General features: G+C 39.7%; 1 long non-coding RNA gene across 1 annotated transcript; it reads left to right on the top strand.

Annotated features, from left to right (window-relative positions):
• The first annotated feature begins 1,680 nt into the window (after positions 1 to 1,680).
• LOC137852944 (uncharacterized) lies at positions 1,681 to 25,258 on the top strand. Its single transcript, XR_011094081.1, has 3 exons — positions 1,681 to 2,959; positions 4,614 to 4,682; positions 25,130 to 25,258. It is a non-coding gene; the product is annotated as an uncharacterized lncRNA (long non-coding RNA).
• Positions 25,259 to 25,662: the final 404 nt, after the last annotated feature.

Genomic DNA, 25,662 nt, shown 5'->3' with positions numbered 1-25,662 from the left:
TAAATCCTTGCAAATGACTTAGAAATGTAATGCTTTGAGAGGCTGCTGACTAGCATGTTGTCCAGAACTCATTAGTGCCTAGATAGCTACCATACGCTGAAAGGAAAAATATGCCTGTACTTTTCACAGATGTTTTATAGGACTATATTCTGTGTTATTCAGAACTCACATCAGCTTTTTTGTGAATTGTACAGATGCTCTAGATTGCAGGATTAAGCCTGCTATTTTTCAGTTCAAGACACTAATGAGTTTTTAAAACCCAGAAGTAAAAGATATTTACCTGACTGCATGGAAACTGCGGGAGAGACCTGTCCATGGGTAAAACCACAAGCAAGACAAGTGTGTAAATGTCTGCAAAATCAGACAGCAAAGGAAATGTTTCAGGCCAGCAAGCAAAGGTTAAGAGAATATGTAACAAAATAATACTTATATGTACTTATCCTTCTGTGTATCCCAGCTATAGCTTGGGGGTTTGACCGATCTCGATGTTTTCACGGGGAACTGGATGCAGCAATGTTCTGCACCTGTTACAGAAGAGCTGTCAGCGAGGGATTCTTCTCAAGTGGGAAGGATGCGGTAGCATAGGATGGGGCTGGGGGCTGGGAAAGAGATCGGGATTAGACGGGTGTCTCCTAGGGAGATGAAACTGCAAACTGTGTCTGTCTGTCCTTCTGCCAATGTAACATTGCCTCGAGACTGAACACCCTGCTAGGGTGCGTTTCTCCTCGGTGACAAAAGGGAGCACAACTCCCTTCATAAATGGGAGAGTTGGGCACTCTACAAAGTATTAACATCATAAATATAATACAGGGAAAAAAGGTCTAATTTTTTGGTACTGCAAAGCCACCACTGCTGCAGGGAAGATAAATCTTGGCTGAAACATGTTGGCATGTACACCACAAAACCAAAATGAAAAACTTGGCCTCATCCTTGGCGTGCTCCATTGCAACTGTCATTGCAGCAAATATTTTATGTAAACTCACCCTTAGCTTAGAGACTTCCTGGGTAATTAGGTAACAGGAGATGGCTCTTCATTTCTTCTTGTCCTCCATTATGATTATACCTTAATGTCTATTGCTTTTCTCAAACTTTTTTTTTTCCTAAAAAAAATAATAAAAAATGTGATGGATTACAGGCAACATCTTCTTTTTATTCCCAACAGAAAATCTTTAAAAACGTCATACAATGAGATCGGATTATTTCGTATTCTTACCCAGTAGTCTTTTGGTAGTGTTAAGTCTCTATTCCTTCTGGTTTTGTTTGTGCACACCACTGGTGGTTTGTTGTGAAGTGATATATCCTTCCCCATTTCAAAACCATTGATCTAAGTTTCCTTCATTAAGAGGGATTTTTGTGTGTGTGTGTGAAACATTTCAGGTCAGTCCTATAGGACCATGCTGGTCTCATTGTAACCACTGCTGCAGAGCATGGAAACTTGCTGGCACAGTATTGCAAAGTGACTCTGCAGGGGCTGGATGACTTCCAGCCAGCAATGAACCACAGCCAAGAAATGCCAATATGGATAATGCAAACAAGAGAGATTTGGGGCACATTTCGATTTAACCATCTGATTTAATTGACAGAATAAATGCACCTGTCATCGGGTAATATTCTTGTGATTAGTTTTGGCTGTGCTGATGAAACGATGTTAAAAGAATGTCAGAACAACCTGTCCTGGGACTCCTACAGGCAGTTGCAAGCTAAGGAAGGTCAGTTTTCAGCTAGATAAAAGATTCAAAATTCTCTCTTCTTTATTTCCTCCTTTGCGGTTGCATGTCTTGTACCAAGACAATTACCGAACAATTTATCTTGCTTATTTTCCCTATGCAGCCATTCTTATGGATCCACAGGTCAAAACAAACACAAATTACTGATGCTGTAGCCTCTTCTTTTACAGGCTTTGTTGAGGCCATTCCGTATTTGGAAAGAGATCCATTCACAAGGTCACCATTTGCCTATTTGTGTGTTGTCATTCAGACTTGGCAGCCTCTGTGGAAATGGCAGCTTGCTTAAGAGCCAAAGTGTGATGTGTGCCACTGTCTTTTGCCTCCAGAAGCAGCTGATCAGAGAGACTGAAAGAGACTGGCTTCTGAGCCTTGGGGCCATACCCACCTGATCTTAATCTCCTGTAACATGAAGCTGATAGGAGGAGGCTGAAGCTGATTCTGAGCAACAGGGTGTCAGGACTACCTTTTGGAGGTGCCTTTCATTGAGCCATTTTACTGGACGTAAAGGCAAGAGATGGGAAAACCAAAGTTAAGTTTATTATAAAGCTCATTTTGCTAATACACGATAAGGAAAAAACTCCTCAGCTGAAAAAGTAAACTGGCATATTGGACAAAGGTTTGGGGAAAAGACAGATGAGGATCTCTGTTTTTACAGGGGGAACTGGTTTACAGAGAGGGAAGAAGAAGAAGTACGCCTCTTCCATGAACTGTAATAGGAATTACACCTCCTCCGTAGTACCTGCTGCAGTGACTTACATTGCTGTGTTGAGTGGAGTGGCAGTGGCCACATGGCTGCACATCCCTCGGTACAGATGGAGCCGCATCTGTCCCTGTTTCAAAGGGGGAAATTGAGGACTAGGCAATTTAATGACTTGCCAGAGGTCACAGCTAAGGTCTGTGACAGCACAGGGAGTGAATCTAAATTCTTTCAGTCCTAGGGCCTCATCCACCATGCCACACTTCTGATGATTAAATCATAATATTTTCTTTTCAGCACCACATGTATGATGGTGTTTAATCTTACTTTTGGTTTACTTGAAGACTTTCCTTCAATATTAATTGGTTTTAAGCAGAAGTGTTAATATATCGAGAAAGGAACCTGAATAACAGACTTTCCTGTTGAAGACCCAGAGGTACAGATAGTTAGGATGGCTTTCCCCATCTGCAGTTAGCACAGTCTCCCCAAAGTGCCCCTGTGCAGCTAGGCACCTGGGAACTGGCTCCTGGGAAAGGTGAGTCCAGTTTCCTGCAGCCACTCCTCGCAGGATGGTTGGGGCAGTGCCAGACAGGGATTCTGAAGAGAGAAATAAATTCAACATTTGAATGTGTGTGTGCTGAAACACAGCTTAAACATAGTTTGTTTCTTCTGCTGGTTGACAAGTTATAAATGTAGGGGGAAAAATGTAAACTAACTTATTCATGAACTGGATTGCAGAGCCAGTTTGTCCCATTTAGAGACATTGCAAAGACCTAGGCACCATCCAGTGCCATTTAAGCTCTCTTTTGCATGGGGTTAGAGGCTGCACTGGTTTATTGCACAGGTGTGAATTTCATCTTGAGTTCAGAAGTGCTGTACAAGTACTCTTGAAGGTGTTATTTTTTCCTTTGTCAATTTTTGAAGCATAAACATACATTAGTTTCCAGGCAGCACCGACGTGCTGCTTCAGTTACGCTCAATTAACCATGAAATTTGGGGGTTGCGCGAACTTTCAGTCTTGTGATTTAAGGTTTTGATCTCAACCCATTTATGTGCTGTGTCATGAAACAAGTCAGTGGCCAGCCATGAGAGAGTGCTCTCAGTCTGCTGATAGCGGGGGAATCTGCGTGGGGTGGGGTGGGATGTGGTACAGGGTGACGGGACAGTGGTGTCACAGACAAAAATCAGTGTTTGTGATGCTTGCGTTGCTTAAAATTTCTAAACTTCATTTATAAGCCTCCATGGGAAAAAGTGGCTCTTCTTAGTAAATGTCTAAAAACGCTACATTGAAGTATTAAATGTTAAAGCTTTATGTATCTGTGTGTGTGTATATATATGTAATTTATTTTTAATGAGATTTAACCCAAATGGGCATGCCATGGTTCGTGCATACTCACAGCATGTCATTCAGGTCTGCATGGCAAGAAAGATCCTAGCTTAAGATACAGGCTCTTGTGCTCTCCTGTGCAGCTCTGTTGCCACCAGTGCCAATAAGAAAACTCCCTTTATTATTTATCACCAATGTGATGATGCTGTTTTCTCAGGAATCATCTCCATTTTTGTTCAATGCTAGTGCTCCATAAGCAAAGTTCTCCTTTTAGGAAGCTTCTTTGAATTCCTCATTTTCTGTACCCCTGCCTTCCATTGCATGCCCACAATACAAAGGATAGGAAATATTCAATTTGAGAGAGATTTTCTTCAAATATACTTTAGAAGGGTGTTTATCACGTTTGTAAAGCAGACTTCAAAACAGTTCAGAAAAATGGATCTGTGCATATTTTAGATATAAGTTTGTCAGATTAAATACATTAAAATTGTGTGAGAGAAGAAACACTAAAATATCCCTGTAAAACGAATTCAGCAGATTGTGCCGTGGACAAGACTCACAGGAAGAGAGGGAAAATAACAAAAACATGTCTGAAGCCTCCTCCGCGTGCCTGGAAGTTTGGACGCTTCTTCACTTTGAAAATAAAATTCTAGGTTACCATGAAAAATGAGGAGATAGAGGAACATGTAGTGTCATTTAGAAATACACTGTAGCTTGAAAACCTGGTAACTTTCTTCCAGTGGTCTTAAAGGGACTTGGCATTTGAGAGAATAATTAACTTAAGAGAGAATTAATTTGGTTTAGAAAGTAAAACTGAACACCAAATAAAATGCAAATGATTTTCTAGTTTCTTTCTGCCTAGGTATTGATGCTCTGCAAATAAGCTGAAGCTTTCATGGAAAAAAAGATCTGCTGCTGCCTTACTTGGCTTGTAAGTTTTATCTAACTCTTGCATAGCTGTGTCCTAGGTAGCAGTGGTTTTCCTAAAGCTTTTAAGCACTCTAGAAGCAAGTTTTACAAGCATCATGAGAGCAAAGTGTTTCTGGGTGGTGAATGTGAGGTAGGATCACTTTCCTAGATTGGTTTTCCTTTTTCCTTTGCTGGGAACCCCTAATTCCCTCTCGGTGTCAACAATTCCCTTGCTTTTGCTACTGGAAGTCTGTGGCAGCTCTTGAGCCACTGTAGAGGAAGAAGTTCACTCCGAATGTGCTGATGTGTTGAGCCGATCCAAAAACAGTCAAGGAGAGCAGAGCAGTTGTTTGGCCGCTGGCTGGCACCTGGAAGCACACCATCTCTCCACAGCTGCTCCTAGGGCAGGGCTTTGGGACAACTTGGCAAGTTGGAAGAAACTTTTGCTTCTAGGGAGAGAAACAGTGCTTTTGGAGAAAGAAAGGAGGCGTTGAAGCATAGGGTATTGTAAAAACAGAATCACTTCCGATCCCAAGAACCAAAGTATAACAGAGTAAATAGGTTCAAATTCTCTTTAGTTGATAGGCAGCATGGCCTCTTTCCTGGGGGTGGCTTTGGCACCAAGTCTTAATGTTAATTCACGGTTTCCATACTGCTATCCCACCGCATCATTAAATCTCACAGGAAATGCAAATACAAGTTGCCTGTCATTTATCAATGAAAATATTGTTTAACATTTGCAGTGTATACACAACCCATTATAAAACTCAGTGGTGCATGCTCAGAAGCAAAATGTATTACTGTAGATATCAGTAGATAACTATTTATAATTAATCCTGTAGGAATAGCAGTTCTAACTGTAAGAAATATCTAAACTAAATGGAGGGTGAAAATGCTTTAAGTTATTTCCATAGCTGCTAAGGCTCCTGCTCTGGTCATTTTAGGGTCAGCCTTCATTTAGACAGCAACAGAAGTGAGCAAGAAGTCATTGCCCAGCCAATGGTAAATACTGGAGAGAAGCAGAGCCTATGTCATGATCTAGATTTTGGTATTCTGGAAGAAAAATATGTTTCAGTTTGAGTGACTGTTTGGATATAGCAGCTTTTGCTGCAGTAAACCCTGGGATCAAAAGAGTTTGGGTGAGCTCCAGTTTAAGGCTAAAACAGCCCTGCAGAGGTGCCTGTCACAGGTGTTTCAATCAGTTCTTCCAAAGGAAGAATTTTTAATTCTCCTTAATATTCACATCATCAACGGGGGAGAACCCTCATTTCCGTCTATTAGTGTGGCTTCCACCTATAGGACATGAAAAATTATCTGAATTGAATTCATAAGCGATCTTCCTGAGAAATGACTACATAATCGATTTTTAGCTGGAGAATACCTCACGTTAATGACATTACTGGTCATCCTGCCTCTAACACTTACACTGTCACCTCTATTTCTGTCTCTTCCTGTGGTCTCGAAGGCAGCCCATTTTCTCCCGTTCTCAAACAGTAGGTATGTAAATATGTGGGCCTTTCACACCGCTTCCTGGGGACTGAGAATTTCCCAGACAAACCCAGTGACCTTTCTTAAAAGTAGGGGGATGTTTCTTATAAGTACACTGCATCAGATAAGAATTCTTAAACCCAAAATGCAGCCATGGATTATGGCACCTGAGACTGGGACAGGCTCTGTCCCTGCAGCTCTAGGGTAGTATTTGAAGATACATTACTATATAATGAAAAGTTATATGCATGTAGTTTAATTGATTGTTTGTTTGTTTGAGAAAAGGGGTCTTATTTCTAAATCTTCTCCACTGGAAGAGCTAACTCCCTCCTGACCATTTGTTGCTGATTATTCAGACATATTCCTCTCTGCCACTCTGTCTTTAAATGTAAAGGATTTCTTCAATTTAAACCTGAAATGCATCATGGATGTGATTAGCCTTTGCTGTCAATCTCTGGTGTGTTAAGACAGAATTTGACATGTAGCCTAAAAGCTTTCCAGACCCAGAGAAAAACCACAAATGAAAAGTGAGTTAAACTCTCGTGCATCTTTACAGATGCATTGGAAAATGTATTAGGATAGCGGTAAACTCACAAAGGTGGCAACACGACTTGTGTTTGCAGTGTTGTAAAGACCTGCCTTGCTGCTGACCTGTATTGGACACAAGACCCTCTGAAAGGCTGATTTTCCAGGTAGCATTTCAGAGTTTTGCTGAGGTTGTCTCTGCATTGCCTGTGTGTACGGCCTCTGACACTGCGTCTTCGCTAGCAGAGAGCGTTTGCGAGTCAAGCTGAAGTTCTTGCAGGCTTGGGGCACTGCTAGAAACCCCTCAGACTCTCGGCGCTTCGGAGTGGACATAACGTGAATTGGCACTCAAAATTTGCTGCCACTTCTATGAACGCTGGAGTGTGTGAGAAACTCTTAAAGGCAAGCTGTCCGATTTTTCCACCCTCTTCAAGCACAATGCGTGTCAACTACCTGCTGATGTGCTGCTGCATCTCTGCCTTGCCTTTCATCCTTTGCTGGTGAGGGTGATTCAGGTACCTCAAGGGGGCTGAAAGACCTGCAAGGAATGACACACAGTGGGGCCTGTGGGAGATCTACCAGCGGCAGCTTGGAGTAGAGCATACTTGTTACGGGGTCCAGAAGGACCCTGGATGCTGTGTGAAGGAGCTGAATCCAGTGTGGCATGTTGATGTCATGGGAGTTTGTCTTGAATGTATCCCAACAGCTTGAAGCTGAGCTCAACATTCAGGACTGTATCAATCGAGTAGAAGTAAACTTATGTTTTAGGCAGAGTTAACTGCCTACGTTAATGTTGTGTGTTTTTAAGATTTGAAAATGTAGAATCCTAAGAATTATTAATATGCTGCTGTAAGAATTCGTATTTCAGTCTGAATGCTCCAAACTACCATCAGATTATGAGAAGAAAATTAGCCTTGCACGTATTTATTAGGATGGCATTGTAGGAAGATGAACTGCATCCCGTAGACAGTTGTTGTCCTTGATGGAAGCTTACAGTTGTTGGTTGTTTTTGTTTGTTTGTTTGTTTTTTAAAAAAGAACTTATTTAAACAAAATGAAAATAATTTGGGGTTGGGAGTGATGCAGTGAAAGACATTGTCTATATCTTTTTTGTGACAACAGCAGTTTTAAAATAATTCTGTCTACGTGTATATATATATATATATGCATATATAGATCTGCAAAATCACAGAATTTGGTCTCCAGCATGCTATTTTTAGAAAGCCATAACAGGACAACTTATGAACCCTTTAATGTTTTTGAAAAATAACACAAAACCCTTTCAGAATAACACTTAGTGAATTTTTATCATGTAAAACCCAATAGTGGAAGACAAATCTGAATGTCTGTATTCTAATCAGAGCAGTATATTTTCCATATTAAGCTTATTGTTTGTACATATTAAGAAGGAAATCGACCAGGCGATATAGGAGTTCCTGTTAATGTTAATGTGAACCCCTCATTCACAACAGTTTGGAGTGAGTGATGCTGCTGTTCGCAGAGCCAGTGCAATGGATATATGTTTAAGACAGAGTGATCATTAGGGATGCAGGGCATGCCTAAATTTAAGGCAGAAGAGCCTTTCTGTCCCTTCAGACCTGCTCATTTGGATTAGGTGTGGAAGAATAAAAAGATTCTTTTCATAGATGCTTTCTGCAATCTGCCATATTCGTAACGCCTGGAAGGTTTAATACATTGGTGAGTTTATCTTTAAATTGTTAATCTGATTGCGCTGCTGCTGTGTGTTTTAGGATTAATTTGGGATCAAGGAAATCTATTAGCTTAATGAACATATATTAGGTGTGTTGTATATGGAATAGAACATTTACAACAGTTTTATTGTCATCCTCTCTAAGAGGCTTTTAGTTAGACTATTACCTGTTGCACTAATGCAGATTTTTACTTGGAATGTACTTTGCACATTTGTTAAGCTTCTGCATGACAGCATGGTGGTTTTTTTTTTTTTTTTTTTTTTTTTTTTTTTAACGGACTCTATTGCACTCAGAAACCTTTGTTAGTGGGAATTTATGGTAATGGTCGTCATTGGTGGCACTGAGTCGCTGCTTCCCACCCACACTGGTTCAGAATCCGGCTCCGTCACTGTAACGAGAGAAGGATGCTGACTCCTAGTGACAAATATTACTCCTTTTTTTTCTCCCTTCTAGCTGCATGTAAGTTGGGCAAATGGTTCATTTAAAAATATATATATGTATTCAATTCTTTCCTTGTTTAAAATATTTGCAAGTTTGAGGTTAAAGCAGGAAACTGCAAGAAAATAAATGTTCTTGGAAATTCCTAAGCTTACTGACTTCTCTTTTGGAGTCCACCAGCCAATTCTAGTATCCTCTTAAGAAGCTTGCCAAAACTTTAAAATCTGTTCAAATCATGTAAAGCATACTAGGAAAAATTCCTTCCTGTTTTACTTTGGAACTGGCAAACATTTTCCAGAAAATGCTAAACTCTGAATGTCTGAATAAAGCCTTTATGTGCTCCATAATGATGCAATGCCTTCGATTAAAGCAGGTTGGCCTATTTGAGAAGCTCCAGTAGCTAAATGCAGGCATTCCAGTGGAGAGGAGAGGGGGGAAAATACTAGTGTTGCATCTGCTTGTTTTTATTTTGGCATAAATTAAATAATAATTTACAAACCTCAGAACAGTACTGAAATAAATATTTCCTAATAATAGCTAGAATTGTCAGGAAACGGTTTTATTTAAGCCATACCTGATGCAATTTTGGAATATGTAACTAGTAGATGTTACGTTCCCCCCCCAGTTGCAATCAATTAACGGATCCCACTTAATAACCTCAAACACACATTAAACCTATTTGTTTCCACAGCTCGGGAACATCAACAAGAACAATTTAGATGCCCAAGCTAATATATATGATTCCATTATAGGCCTGGTGCCCTGGAAGATGTCATCCAGGGGCTGTGTTCAACCATTCTTTTAATGTTCAAGTAGTTTTGAAGCACCATTAAGAGGTGATCAGTGGTAATTGTCTTAAGGATGCCCCCCCACTCTTCTAACAAGGATGTTCAGTGAGACCTGACCTTAAGGTCTGATTTGATTTTTAAAAAGGTGTTGCTGGATAAGCAAAGCATGCGAGTTAGCTGCTTTTTAACAACAACAAAAGCTGCCGAAAGCATTTGATTCTCGTGAATCTGAACTCATAATATCAAATGTAATATGAGAAAACAGAATATCTCATTTTGGAATCAGCTTCCATGGTTACAAATGTTCTGAACTGATACTGGAGATAGACCAAACATCTAGTTACTGTTACAACAATCATCATATGATTAACATTTTCCTGATATTATTAGTGTAACTCTTAGTTTTTTTTCCTCTTTCTGTCATTCATATTAAATTGTGTTCTCACTTCCCTGCCTTTAGTAGCTAACTTCGGGCTCTGAAAACAATTCATTATGCCAGCAGACCAAAGCTGACAGATCTGTGTGCAGGACAGATTCAGTAGCATTCACGTCAATTATATTATATTAGGAATTTCCATTAATTTTGTCTTCCAGCTTCATGAAACACTAGAAGGCAGATTCATCTTTCCCCAGGTGTAATTGTACTGATTTCAGTGGTGCTGTTACCACGGGAAAGAGCAGCATCGCCAGGAGGTTCTGATCCTGAGTTTTCCCTGTCTGAACTTTGCGCCAGAAGAGTTGCCAAATGTGGTTGACAGGAAGCTGTTTGCTTATCCACAGACCTTTTCTTCTTGTGATTACAGGATCCTCTCTGTGACTTTCATACCTACGATCCTCGGGCACGTTGCGTAATCCTGTTTGACATTAGCTGTCAGTAATTCAGCGTTTGGTTCTAGAATGACAATCTAATTTTGTCAGAAAATCTTCATTATATTGCACAAGCCATTTATATTCCAGGCTTTCCTCTTATTAGGCCATCTCAGATACGACATGCCTTCCTCTTTCATATAATCCTGTTATGAACACTCTCTACATTTAACCTACTTTCTCACACAAGTTACTTGGAGCCCAAGAAGAAATTTGTTATGAGGGAAACAAGCTAGCATCTCATTGTTCAGTTTCTCCTTTTTATCTACGGCTTACACCACTTCTAATATAAATAGTAAAATTTTCCATTATCAATGGCTAGATTTGCTTTAGCATAACTATGAATGAGATGCTCCGATACTATATTTTTGTTGTATTAGTTGATTTAGTGGTCAAGTTTTTTCTTCATTTTTTTTCTGCTATAGGATCAATGTCTCCAACTGCAATTACTGGTCTACAGATACATGTAAATGGCATGCAGGTTGATTTGCAGTATCCATTTAGTCAAGAAGTATAATAATAGATACTGGGCATTGGAAAAAGTGATCTGCACGCGTGAAGATGGACTGACAGTGATAAGAATAAGAACTAGTGTTTATTTGTATGCATTTATAGCTCTAGGCACACTGTAAATACAGACACTAGACATTTTTTCCTGCAGAAATGGTCGTGGGCTGCTGCAGTCTTGTTTTGACGTTGCAGGCGTTATGTAGGTAGAATCTGTCCGCTGTTCCTGTCCTCTCATCACCTGGAAATGTGGTTGTGAGTGGGATCTGCAGTAACCCGTGTGTGATGCATCAGTGTCAAATCCTTTTTTTTTTTTTTTTTTTTGACCTGTTTTTTGCTTCCCCACTGCTCTTCAGTGAAACAAGGGATCTTCATAGCATTGAGAAATTTCCTTGTATTTAAGAGCACAGAAAATGCAGTGTTCTATAATACGTGCATATAGAATTGCAATTACACTCATTGGCTTGCCACCTTTACAAACCTGCATTGATTTTAATACAAAAGTAATTCTTTGAATATTGAGACCTGTTACAGGCATGCTGAACTGTAAGAAATTGTCAGCACCCAATCAGGAGTTGGAAGGTGTGCACAAGTTCCCATTTTCTATTTGTGCAGACCATTATAAATTGAATTAAAAAGAAAAATGGTCAAGTAGATTTCAGGAAACATTGACAAAGAAAAAAAAATCATTCCAGTATCAACCATTTCATTCCAAAATGCAGGCTTTGCAGTGCAAAGGAGAAGAGGAAAACAAACAAATTCACTGCAGCCATCTAATAAAACTGAAAATGAAAAAAATTGCTTGGAAGTAGAGTCAAAACACTGGGTAAGAGACAAACGCAAACAGACAATTTGTAGACAAAAGCCCTACAAATTCCATACAACATCTGAAATGAGATTACGGAGTCAGGACAACAGAATCATACACTGAAAGTAGTGCTTAAACTGCATTCTAGAAACATTACTACTACGTCGTAATGATATTTAACAGGAAAGTTATTTTATTCTTGCATGTGTCCTAAAAGTGAGTCGAACCTATGTGTGTGTATATATAAAAAAGTTTGTGTATAAATATTTGCTTTTGAGAAGACCACAATGACACATTAAAAAAAAAAAAAAACAAAAAAAATCCCTATAAAAACAACACATTGGTTCTGATTTTTGAAAAATTGAATACTTAGTGTATGATAAATGGTAATATGACTTTTTATAGCTAGGCTAGCAAAAATGTACTAACTGAAGAATTCATATAAATAGTTGAGGTGGATGGCCTGTGGATATTGTACACAAATAAGCTTTCTTAAAATATCTCTTTACTGCCATCAGTGATGCCTACTTAGAATAAACTGACCTCCAGGCTTCTAGCATTGCAACTAAAATGGATCTTTTTTTATTTATTTACTTTTAAGGAAGAAAAAAAAAACAACAAAACACAAATTTCAGTCTTCAGATCATTGTTATTACATGAGGAATGAGTGTTGCATGAAATACATTCACAGATGGTGCCTAAACATAAACAGCACACAATGTGTATACAAGAAAAGTCATTATTTAGTTTCTCTGGGTTTTCATATTTAGGGGGGAGGGGGAGCAGAAGACGCCAGAAAAAAAAATTCACAACATTCAGGTGCTACAGCCCAAGTGATCCTTTGTGTGCAGCTGTGACTCCAGTGCTGCTGTCTGACTCCTCAGCTCCCAGGGCTTTGTAGGGAAATGTAGCTGCCTTAATAAAAGCTTTGTGGCAAATTTAAAATTATGCATGATTTTAAAATTTCTTTTATTAGGCAGTTCACTTTAGCTTGTGCAGGCCAGCAAGATATCTGACAGAGGTCAGGGACCTCATGCAATGTGCTGTTTGCAGCTCTAGAGACTGATGGCCAGGAAGGCATGTTTCTGCTCTTCTTCCCACCAGTTCTTGTAATTTTATGCTAATCAGATGCCCCTAAATAATTACTCTGATTTCTTGGAGACATTTATGAAGTACTTTTCCGAGCCTGTCCCAGGCAGGCATAGGTGATCACAAGGAAATGCAGAACCTGTTAATCTACTATAAGCAATAGCAGATGACTGCATTTTGTCTGGAGTCTCTTGAAAAGTCTCTGTGTTCTGGGGTACCTGTCACCCCAGAACATAACTTTGTGAATGCTAAAAGCTTACAGAAGTTCACAAAGTAATTAAAAAGAGTGGTGGGAGCTGTTTAACACAGGCACACCTTTGGCTCAGGAAATTCCTCAGCAGCAAATTCCTGGAGGCTTGGAGAACTTGTTGGGAAAATAACCCCGTGCATCTGCCCCATTCTCATACTCTTCCCAAAGTTAACTCTGCTTAGCTACTGGCTGTTTATTAGACTTGCGTGAGTATACAAGCACTGTGTCTGGGACGACTCAAAAAAGGGTAGCAGATGCAGGCGTGTTATTCTTTGCTTTAACTATAGCCGTAACCATAGCCAGTCCCCATCTCCCCATAGGCATTAGTCTTCTATTCAGTCAGCATCACGGGAGGTAATGGATGCAGTGGTGGAGAACAGAGCTTTCACACAAAAGACATTGACTTGTGGTCTTATCTGGGGGCTCTCTCTTTCAGGCTTCTTTGGGATTCTGTGAAGTTTATTGGCTATTAATTACTATTTTACATAATTTTATTTCTTATTATAGATGTTTAAATGTATAAAAAATGAAAGATTCTCATTTAGTGCATTAAACTCAAGTTTAACCACATGCATGAGTTGTGAGAAGAGGAGGAGAGGAGTAGCTCCCAACATTTTTATATTGGCACCTGTGGCTGAAAATCTGCACTAGATCAGTAGCAATGAATTAGCTGGTTGTGTAGTAAGTATTGAGCTAGACCTGCAGCTAAAGCTGGAGCTAATCCTTAATTAAAGCTTTTCAAAAGCAGGAAAAAAGTTCATTTTTAAAATATATTTTCTTAGTTCAGCACCTCATGATGTCAAATAGGAGTGGAGGCAGAAACCTTGAAAACACAGCAGGAAATACTGATTTTATACTATGGAAATACTTTTGTTTGCATTGGAATTCCTGTTCTTTCTGTATTTTCAGCCCCGATTTGCAGGCACACACAAGTATAGGACTCTGTGGATAAATATCCTTGCTTGGGAGAAGGACTTGCTGTTTTCAGGCTATGAGATAACTACTGAGCTTTCTTTGTTGCTGTAGACCTTGCTAGTAATCAGTGTTGTGATATGGCCCTCAACATATTTGTCACAGCTTTATTAAATATTTTATTTTTAAAAGGATTTATATTTTGCAGCTCTCACTTACAGACTTCACTCTTCCTCATTTCAGCCCTGCTCCAGGAAACCACTAAAGTACATGCTTAATTGACTGCATTCAGCAGGATTACTCTCTTGTTTAAATGTGAAGAACACGCATTGCTGGGTCAGAGCCTCAAAGAGTACATGAAGTAACTGGGTGAGCAAAGACTAGAGAGAGTAAGGGTATAACATAGCATCTTCAATTTTAGTTTTTGAGAGTTGAAGATACTGCAATTTATATTCTAAATACAATGTATTTGTTTATGTCAATATCATATAATACTTAGGGGAAAAATGTGCAGATAGATGCGTTAGTTTTGTTCACTTAGAGTATTTAAGGTTGACTTCTGGCTTTGGGGTAGATGAGACAGAAGGGGGTGAAAACAGTGATTAAAATTCGACTGACTGCTCGTGAAACGACATAGTCTAGCAAGGTTTATATAGTGGAAGCTTTAACCAAAAAGGCTGTTCTTTCTCTGGTGTGTCATACTAGCGTTCTTTTCCTTTGTGGTTCTTGATAATTTGAGTATGAGGTTCTCAGAACAATCATTTCTTCTCTAAAAAAGTAAAATAACATTAAAAATTATTGTTGCAAAGTGAGAGGCACCAAATCTCTAAAAGATGTAGGCACTTGGATTTCCGAAGACAACACTATAATGAAATGTTTGCTGGCATTGTTATGGTATAGAAAATACAACTTAATATTGAATTCTGATCAATCTGTGTAATGCTTAGAGTGTCCCGAATGATGTGAAGTCAAATAAAATCTATCTTTGCTAACATTTTTTCTTACTTCCTTGCACGCTGGCTTGCTCTATTGTGCATTCAGGCTCAGGGAAGGCAACCTTCTTTATACAGACTAAGGGCTCTCTGCTGTTTCGGTTTGTATGATGTAAATCAATATAAGTGTTCAGAACCTTTCCATTTTTCTTTCTGGTGTACCTTTTACAATATGGAATGAGCAATTTCCCTTTCTCCTCACATTTATTGCATGTTTTGTTCTATAGAGCAGCCTTTCTGCTCTACGTTTCCAGAGGAGTTTGGGTCTTTGTTTACTTGTGGCTTCATTAAAGAACGTCCAGTAGCTAACAATTTCCATCATCAACCTTTGAATATCAAGCACGCTATTATAATACTCTTTGAAAGCACTGCATGTAGTGCAGAAACCTGAGAGACGCAAGAGCAGCTCTAGTCAAGTTATAAAAAGAGCACTACCATAGCTGCCTGCACAGGAGGAACGTGTGGGGAGATCGAGGGCATTGCCATGACAATCCCGATTGACGGAACTTTGTTCTTGTCGCCTTCTGGCGTACTTTCTTCTTCCAACATCAGGTGCAAATGATGATTACAAGAAGTTGTGCTTGTTGTGGAGAAAACGTAGCCGAACATCTCTTCTTCTGTTTGTTGGAGCTACAAAATACGTGGTCAATGGAGTCTAATTTGAATGAAATTTTATGGGCACGCAGAGGTTGGTGTGAAGTAAGGAATGCTCTATTTTGACCTCTGTAGCCTCTCTACAGAGAGCTTAATAGATAAATGTTTTAAATTACAGTATGTTCCAATTATTGTACATTTGTGGGACGGTGTGAGCTCCCTCTACGGGCTAATTTAACGTCTGCAAATTCCAATAATTCTTTTTTGTAACAAAGCCTCTGTGTAGCCTAGTGGATAAGGTGCCTGCCTAAGGTTTCTAAGGTTGTGCTCTTTTGAGCGTGTGCAAGATGGCTGCCACAAAAGTGTTTGAAGCTGCCGCGTTTGAAGCTGCCGCGTGTGTTTGAAGCTGCCGCATTTGAAGCTGCCAGGTTTGAAGCTGCCGCGTGTGTTTGAAGCCGGCGCGTTTGATGTTGCTGAGTACGTTTGTAAATTTGAGGCAGACTTTAATATTGTTAGACGGTAGGGGAGTCCTTTTCAACCTTTTTTCATTTTTCACTTGAACTTTTAAAAAGTTTTATTTTAACTTTTTTTTAAACTATTTTAACTACTTATGTCAGCTGAGGAATGCTGTGATTCACAGCCATTATTGTAAGGAGGCTGTTATGTATTTTTAGTGCTGCTGGGACCATAGGAATTTTTGAGTGACTTTGACTGCAGACAACAATGTGGAGAATAATCCTGGCTGTGAAAAGTGCTTTTGGGGCTGCAGAAAAGTACAGAATAATTTTGACCAAGGGCAATCATGTCTGCTTTTAAAAGAAATCCAAGTACACCCAGGTGTCGAATTTGTGAGTTGCTGGGACTGGGAGGGAAAAAAAATATTGCTGGAAAGAGATTTGGAGTTTTGTAGTTGGACTTTTGACAGTGTGTTGTGTTAGCCAGGAGCGGAGAGTTTAAAAAAAATCTGATGGGGCTGTAGAAAAGCTTTCAAAGATGCTGGGAATGAAGAACTTGAGCTGTTTGGATGGTTGGGGAGAGGTGTAAATGGTGCCATTTGTTGAAAGCTGTGAACTGTTGAAACTGCTAGGAAGTAAATGTTGAATGTACATGAAAGATGCAAGGTATGGCTTGTTCCTTCTGGAAATGTTCTGTAACATTATTTAAGAATGTAATTTTTGAGTCTAAAAACTGACCAAGAGTTGATCTGGGACTGGGAAGTCATGGCCTGTTTGGCGGTAGAAGGGAGAATGCTTTAATTTATCTAAACATTGTTTTTTGTGTGACCAAGCAATATCCTACTCTATGAACTTGAATAGTGGTTGAATGTTAGAGGTTCATACAATGCAGCTAACTGGATGTTCTCCAAATGGAACTGATTTGTTATTGGTAGAGCACAGATGGATGGCTTCTGTTCATTGTTAATGGTGATTTGGGAACACTTTGTTCAACAGAGATGTTTTGTAGTTCTGCGCACCTGGAGGACTTCTCCCTTGCACTCTCATCCCGACTTGGAGCTTCCTTCATCATTGATGATTGTTCATTGTCTTGGAGACTCTCTGGAAGTCCCACCAGATCTGATAATCTTTCAGTCATTAGAAGGTAGATCTGGTAGTTACTCTCTTAGCATGTGTGCTTCTCTACCGTATCTGTTCAACATCTATCAGATTGAATTCTTGGCACAAGATCGGGATATGTGAGTCTATATCTCAGATAAACTGTAGCAGGATGTTAAACTTCTTTGAGATCAAAGATTATTTTGTTTATAGTGTTGAATCCCTCTCTGACTGAATCATCACCTTTTAATTTCTCTAGAACTGACACCTCTGTTCTGGTGATTATTCATTCAGATCTGTCTTTTTTATCATCTGAGTTGCTAACACTAAACATTGTTTTGTACAGAATTACACAAGTTGATGAAATTATTAAAACAAACACAAAAAAGTGTGGTATATTACAGAGAGTTGAGTATCTGTTCATGACTTGGCTCCCTGTGAAGGTTTGCAGTTAGTGATTTTTAATTTCCGTACAATAACAAGCACTGAATGAATCTGATTGATGCTGTTTGTGACAAATTGCTAGTATTGTGCATTTCTTCCAGGCACTTCTCTTTCCTATTTTAGAATATTTGTTATGTTTGTTTGATTTATACCATTGTTTTTACCTCCTTTAGTTTACCAAGCATCTCGTGAAATTAACTTCAGCATTTTCTTTGCAGATTACGCAAACTTCTGAGTGCCTTGAAGCGTTTTCTTAGATGAAGCAAAGTTGCTCGTGCTTCTCTCTGTGTCGTATCTGGTGAAATTCTGGAGTTGCTCAGCTGGATGGTCAGTGCTCCAATGCCAGGCCCCTATGCTGGGCTTTTATATGGTTTTGGAGCAGTGTTCAATCCTGACTTTATGCAGGAATTTCCTCTCATAATTTTGGTAGTATATATGGTGCACTATCATCTTAATTGCAATACCACATATAATAATTTCCTTGATCTTCAGTAACCTCTCTCTTTCCTTTTACTGTTAATGAAGTTTTTATTGAGCGTTATCAACTGTAGCTCCGTGTGATTTGATGATTTTTGATAATTTTATATTACAATTCAGAGTGGTTGCTGCTCTATTTCTATTTATCTTCTTTTTTTCTTCTATGAGCTTCTTCCTCCATCCTTTCCAGTGTGCAGCATTCCCTTTGTTTTCCCACTTTTCCCTGTTAAATTTAAGTGGAATGCCACGTTAACTTGTGTCAACCGATCCCATCATCAACTTCAGTATAATACCCATAAAACTTTGTCTTCAGTTTATTTTCTTGCCCATAACACAGCATAGTGATTATTGAAGGCTATTGCAATGAACATCTGACTAACTTCTCTATCTAGAAGCTTGCTAATGGCATAAATTAATCACAATCATTATTATAATAAAATTATCCAAAGCAAAACCACTGCATAAGCTTTTGAATAGTCTTGATTTTTCTATAACAAAGGTGTGAAACCTTTAGGCAAATCTTCAACTATTTAAGAAAATTAACAGCATAAACCCTGTTAATTTATATCTCCTTTGCTTGTTGTTGGTGTGTGTGTGTATATATACATATATATATATATATATATGTATATACACATTTTATCCCTCTGCCTATTTATATATTACTAGGTTTTTAGGAATCTAAAGCTATGTGAAATAAGAATGTTTCAGTTTTCTTTTAATTTTTGATCATGAAAGATATGCTTACGTTAGATGAATATGAGACAGCATTCATATAAATTTCATTTATATTAAAACTACAGTATTTGGTCATTGTATTGAAAATATTTATTGAAATAGTTATATAAACTAACAGTTCACTGTGCACAATCCTATGTATTTTTTTCAAATTATTAGAAATAGTTTGTCTATTTGTTGTACTTTTTCCATTTTCCTCATGAATTTTTAGCAATTTGTGATATTGCTAGTGTATTGTTTACAGTTGTACTTAGTAATGAGTATACTAGTTATACTTAATTGTGTGTAACTATATCCCGCTCTCAGTCACATATGAAAGATTACCAACAAGTGAGAAAATGTGAAGGATTTAGCTTATTGTTTCTTCTCCTCCGTTTTATGCATTAATGCACAAATGGGATTATACAGAGCGGAGATGGGAGGTTTTCTTCTAATGTATTCTGCCTTACTTTTAATTGAATTAATATTATACATCTCCTGACCTAATAGTTTTTTGAAGAAAATTGTCCTTGGACAGTAGTTGCATGGCTATAGTTGATAATGATTTATATTATCTGTTTTTCTCATTCTTGGCTTCCTTTTGTTTTGGAAATTCTGTGGCTGAACAAACATCATGTTCCCAGAGAGACAGGCTTCCAGCTAGCTAAACGCTCTCCAGTTCAATTTCAAACTGTGATGCCTAAAGTTTAGCTGAGAAACCCATACTTAGGTGGAGTCGTCCGATTAAAAATAAAAGTTTCTTAAAAATCTGAACTTTGAGATGCCAAAGAACTTGTGGATGACTGTGATTCAACATGACATCACTCTTTTTTAACTGTGAATGCAACTTTGAGCTGTATTTAGGTACCTTAATTCGAAAACATTAGCCTTTGTTTCTTTATAAGTAAGCGCAGGCTGTGTATGGCATTGCACACCCCTTTCCCCCAAAGAGCTTATAGTCTGAGCAAAATAGTCAAAGCATAGCTTGGATGTACTGGGACACATGGAATAGGGAATTAATGGGGTATTTATTTTTCTTGTAATTGTTTAGTTCTGAAAATTCACAACAGGCTTATGTTCACCTGTACCTCATTTCTTAATTTTGTGTCTATAAAATTTTGATCCTGAAAAGGAAAATTGAAAGTTTTGTTAGCTGTAGAGCAAATATGTATAGTTGCAGAATATGATTTTGCTTGATGCCTAGTTTATCTACTGGTATGCCTGACCTACAAAGTGAGGCAATCTTTTGGCCTAATTAACCTTAGTAACGTACCCAAAAAGCTGCAAACTAGTGAGGTTTGGATTATTGCTGGCGTAAGGCAATCAATTACTACAGAAGCCCCCCCGCCCCTCTTTTTTTTTGCACAATCAGCCTACTTTGGGTTTGGATGAGTGATGCAGTGGTGAAGTGCTGGCTACGTCATGGCTCATCCATCCATTTTCACTCATTTGATTTGGTCCAAACCAGGGGATCATTTATTTCACACCATTGCTAGAGAACACAGAAGTGCTTTTTCTGTTGACACAGAAAGACACGGTAATGAATGGAGTTGATCTAATAACATGAAAACTCACCAATTCTGTTTTTTTTTTTTTTTAATATATATATTCTTTTGGCTACTTCTGCTTCAGGAAGATGTGTTTCTCTTATACACACCTGTATGTGCTTGTTAACAAGTTAGTTATATTCAAACAAAACATTTTGTACTGCTTGGTCTTTTTTTTGTCATTCATTATGACCTGCTGAGTAATTCCATCCAAGAGAGAAAACAACATTACATGATTTTTATGAGTGGTCAAACACTTGAAAACTTGATTGCAGAATTAGATTCACATTCCACAAAGAGTGGGAAAGGGTTGCTTTATGAAAGGTACAGGAAAAGCAAGGAAGTGTTAATCAATTGGATAACTTACTTGCAATATGTAATTCTGCTTGCCCTTTTGTTATACAGTAGGGACAAAACTGGAAAAAGTGTTTAAGATGGTGGACAGAAAAGGAGCCTCTTGTCAGATGAAATTCTTCACTCAGGGTCTGTGGAATTCCCCTTTCTCTCTAAAATGTTGGTTTTTGGCATCATTTTTGGCATCACACATGGGTACGCCTGTTCTCTGCTACCTGAAAATCCAGCGAAGAGAAAGCAGCCAAGAAGCAATGCACTAGAGACGTGTGTTTTGTACCTTTACCTTTTCACACTTTCGCTGATCTTGAAGTCCTATGTCAGCTTATAAAACCAAAGTTGGCTGGCAAGTGTGGAATCACAGTGCACACTATTGTTGAAAGTGGTCTCTAAAGAAATGGCCATGGCTTTGTTTTCTATGGACTGCCGTGTTTTCTTGCCATAGCAAGTCAAAGCACATGGCTAGCAAGCGCTGTTTTTGTCTGAATTTTCATGCTAAGAGTCCTGTATTTTTCATGAAAGCTTTTCTATACTTATCTTTTAGAAGGTGTAGTATCTTTAACATTGGTGTCTGCATTCTGCAGCTGCAAAAGGATAGATTTGGTGCCTGTAAAGCAGTTGTCTTCCACCTGAAATACCCTGATTCACATATGAATGCAATGGAATGCGACTGTACATAAAATTCCTTCCATTGTTGCAGGACTTGAAATAAGTAGCTTTAATCCCCTAAATGTGTATGGGAAAACAAGAATAGGTGTTGTTGTTTACGGTTTGCGAACAGATTTGGGACTGGGATTGGTGCTGGCAACACTTTTCCCCCTTGAACAATAAAGTTCTGCATATGAAGAGAAATCTGAGCATTAATACGGAACCCTTCCTTTAAGTTTCAGGACTACATTATGCATCCATATCTTGGGCCTAATAAAACGAATGAATCCTTTTAGTTTTCCTACAGTTATGGCTTTAAAACAGGCAAAGTCTTTTTATTTTTTTCCACTGCAATTTAATCTAATTTTAATATTCCCTAGATAATAGTGAAATAACCAATTCTGTCCAATTCTGCTTTAGATGAAAGCATCAGCATGTTTGGAACATAAACCTTATTTTACCTTTTGTTGAGCTGCCCAATTTAGTAAGAGCAATTCAGTGCTACATCTTAAACATAGTATGACTTAGAACACTGGAATCTGCCTGGAATGTGAAAAAAGGGAATAATTTATATTTAATTGGTCTAAACCTACCTTTCCTAGGTCAATAAGAAGAGGAAAATCAGCAGCATTAATCAAGATAAAATTATCAGCTGATTAATCAGTGTTCTAATTACTGCATAGTTCTTTCCCTTTTCAGTTTTAATTACTAAACTTCATTGTCTTTTCCATATGGCCATCATGCATTCACGGTACACTTTTTCTCCTGGTGAGATCATTAATATAAAAAATGTACATTCAAGACATTACTGAAGATATAAGAAATTGCTACTGCCTACTAAGAAATTGCCAAGGAAGCTGCAAATCAGCCATAGGTTATACAGGAAAAGTCTAATAAATCTACTAACACTTAAGAAAATAGATATAGTGGAAATGTAATTATGATTATCAAATCAACCTTTGTCCTAAAGTGAGTTTTACCAGTCTTATTTCATCAAATCTATCTCTTGGTTGGGTCAGAAACCAATCACAATCTGCCTTAAATTGGCAAAATGCATGGGAGACCTCCTCAATTCATAGGGCTAACGTAGACCACACAAATATTCCTGGAGCATATTTTCTTTAGCAGAATGGCCCAGCTTACCACTACCTCAAAGGTATTTAAGCACTTTGCTACCCATGGGGTAACTGATTTTAGTAGATACTAGATGCCTACGAATCTTCCAAAGATTTAAGCCCAGATGCATATATCTGCCATATATTATACTGCCAGAAGTAGCTTGTGTTTTTTAGGCTCTGTCATCTGGGATGTGCCCATTTCCAAGTCAGCACCAGCCTGGAGCGAAGGAAGGAACAAGTCGCTGTTCCCTCCTAAGAGCTGGAGCTTCGTCAGTGTGAGCACCCAGCTCTCTGTGTTTGGGGAATGCACAACGTGGGCTTGCACCATTGTAATTTATTGATTAATGTTTTAAAGTATTTGCCTATGCTTTCTCACCACCTTATCACCAAATGAGGAGGGCATAAAAATGACCTTTATGCAGTGAGATGCACGAGGTGTGCATGACGTGGCATTGAGTTTTTGAGCCCTGCATGGCTGGCCGTGCTGTGCAGGAGTGGTGGAGGCTGCCCAGACACCCTTAGGCTCCATCTTTAGCTCCATCTTTAACACCTCAAAGATGTGCTTTTCTGCAAAACTGTTCACTGAAGACCTGGTGACTTATTTCTAATTGCATACTTATTTCCTAAGTATTTTTTTATATTCCTGACCAAAATGTGTTGTGTGGGCATATCTACAGCATAATCACAGGGTTTCCCAGTTGTGTCTCAGCCCCTGGGTAATTCGTGTTATCCGTGAGACTGGGCAAGGTGAATTGCCAGAGACATACACCTCTGTCCCTGCGTTTTGCGAGAGGGGTGTGCATGTGGCAAGGGCTGTTCCTCCCATGGGGGGAACCAAATACTCCATGATCCCTTGCTTTGGGGGTCAGTTGCCAGCCCTTACAGTAAGCAGCAAATTTGAGCAAGGGCATAGGGAAGGTAAAGCCCAAACAAGATGGGTTACAGCTGCATCTGCAATATAAACAGCGGATTTCTACCATATGGCTTCCAACAATATCTCCTGCTCTTTAAAACATTTCTATCTGCTTGTCTGTTTCCTTTAAAAATCAGTTTTTCCTGAGAAGTAGGAGAAATACCAGTTATTTAGTTAACTGATTAGTAATTGAAGTCTAGTTTGGAAATTGTACAAGTTTCCTATGAATATTCATAAAAAATAATTAACTTGGCTTCTGATTTAGAGCCCAACAACAGTTCACTTCAATTTGATTTTTTTTTTTTTTTGATAGATGAGTTAATTATATGCCGGGGTCTAGTTGCTGGGCTTTCTTTCCTACGCGGCGATTGACTAACTGCTGCTGGTGACAACAATCCCAGTTTGGGGGCTCGCTCTCTTTTGCTTTGGGCCTTTTTTGGGGGCTTTTCCAGTGGTGCTGTGCAGCTGGAGGGTGGCACATCGCCATCCCCCTGCAAGGGACACGGTTGCCCCAGTGCAGCGTCCCTTTGCCGTTGCATGGATGAGTCTGGCCTGGCTTTCCTTTCCCAAAAGCAGGAGTGCCCCAGGAAACTGGGATTGCTCAGAGTTAGTGAGAGACAAGTCCTCGGTGGAGCCAAATTCAGATTCGCCCTGTGGCGAGATGCCCGCTGCCCCGAAACCGGCCGGCATCAAGGAGGCCAGGAGGCACAAGGAGGATGGAGGCCGGCGAGGGCCGCGGCCTCGCTGCCCTCACTGCTCTCGCCCTGTGGCCAACCGCGTGAATTTGGGTTTTGGGAAACACCCCTGCTCCCCGGGGACAGGGGCAGCGAGGCCACCGGCCCAGCAGGTGCTGCCCAGGAGGGCCTGGCAGGCGGGGAGGCAGAGGGAAGGGCGAGGAGCTGGATGGGGGCTCCCAGGAGCCCCGGCCTCGCTTCCCGGCAGAGCAACGCTGCCATCTAGTGCCGCGCCGCCTCGGCCCCGCGCCTTCCCCTTCCCTTTTTCTGAAAGGTTTTTATCCCGTCAAGGAAAAACTGGCTCTTGGAAAACAACCAACTCAGTTGGAACTCGGAGATAATAATCAGTTTCTCTGGGCTTGTGAAATTGGCTCATTAAGCGTGCTTTTTAACAGAAAATATTGGAAGCGATTAAGTCTGCTTTACTGAGTGGGCATGAAATGGCTAACCTTCGGCCACCCACGGCTCCTAGGTGCCTGGCGTCGTTTTATGCATGCGGCGTAATGTCTTTACTTGAAGTGCTGTTTATTCATCACCTGCTTATTTATCTCTTTGCATTTGGCAGGCACATCGATCAATGTTAAACTGTCACACAAGGTTATTTTTCTTTTACATAACAGTGGAGGCCTAAGGTAGTGGCATATTAAAAGTAATAACTTTCTAACTTGTAGCTCAAGATGACAGCACCATTTGTACCTGAATATACTACAGCCAGAAATTCAAAAAAAAAAAAGGGGGGGGGGGGGATAAGGAATTTAAAAAACAGACAGCATCTGTTAGGTATTAATGGTCTTCCAAGGTCAAAGGCTGAACGACAACATTCCCTGTGTTGCTATAAGCATGTGCCCGTGTGTTGTGGATGTGTCCCGGCTCTTCACCACAAAAGAAATCCTCCCCTGACACGTCGGAGATATCTTCAGGCCTTAGTGTTTCTGATAAACACACATGGGGGCTGTTTTACGTTTGCTGTTGACCACCCAACCTGATTTATACCCTAGCGATCCGGCAGTTGTGCCCAGAGGTGCACCGATTCCTCCTGTGTCGGTGCAGATGTGGAGGCTCGCGCCCGCATCCTCCTCGCACACGATGGAGGCCGGCAGCCTGAGCCCAGCGGACGGGGAGCAGAGGTAAAGCTGGCAACAGCCCTGTGCACGAGGGGCATGCAACAATCCGAGGGGGGAAAAAAAAAGTCAATGTAGAAGTAACTCTTTTCACTCTAGTTTCTCTTGCCCCCCCCTTTTCTTTTTTTGGTTCTAGTATTCTGTTGCTTTCAAACACTGCCCAGCTTTGATAGACTTCCTGTCTTGGCACAGGGCCAGGCAAGCTTTCTCTGTACAAACAGGTTTTCTTTTTATTTTCAGTCCAGCCTAAAAATGCCTACAGATAGAAGAATGTCAGATCTTTTTAGTGTTGAATTTCAAAGCGGTCCTTAGAATTCCTTCCTTCCCTTGATCTCGTCTTTGGATTGCGGCTTGGACTCGCTCTCTGTTTCTAAATATAAGCCATGGACAGTGGCTTTCTAATAAAACGC

Source organism: Anas acuta, chromosome 3, assembly GCF_963932015.1.
Source record: "Anas acuta chromosome 3, bAnaAcu1.1, whole genome shotgun sequence".
NCBI classification, from domain to species: domain Eukaryota; kingdom Metazoa; phylum Chordata; class Aves; order Anseriformes; family Anatidae; genus Anas; species Anas acuta.
The sequence above is the reverse complement of the archived record's forward strand: the minus strand, read 5'-3'. Positions and strand labels throughout refer to the sequence as shown.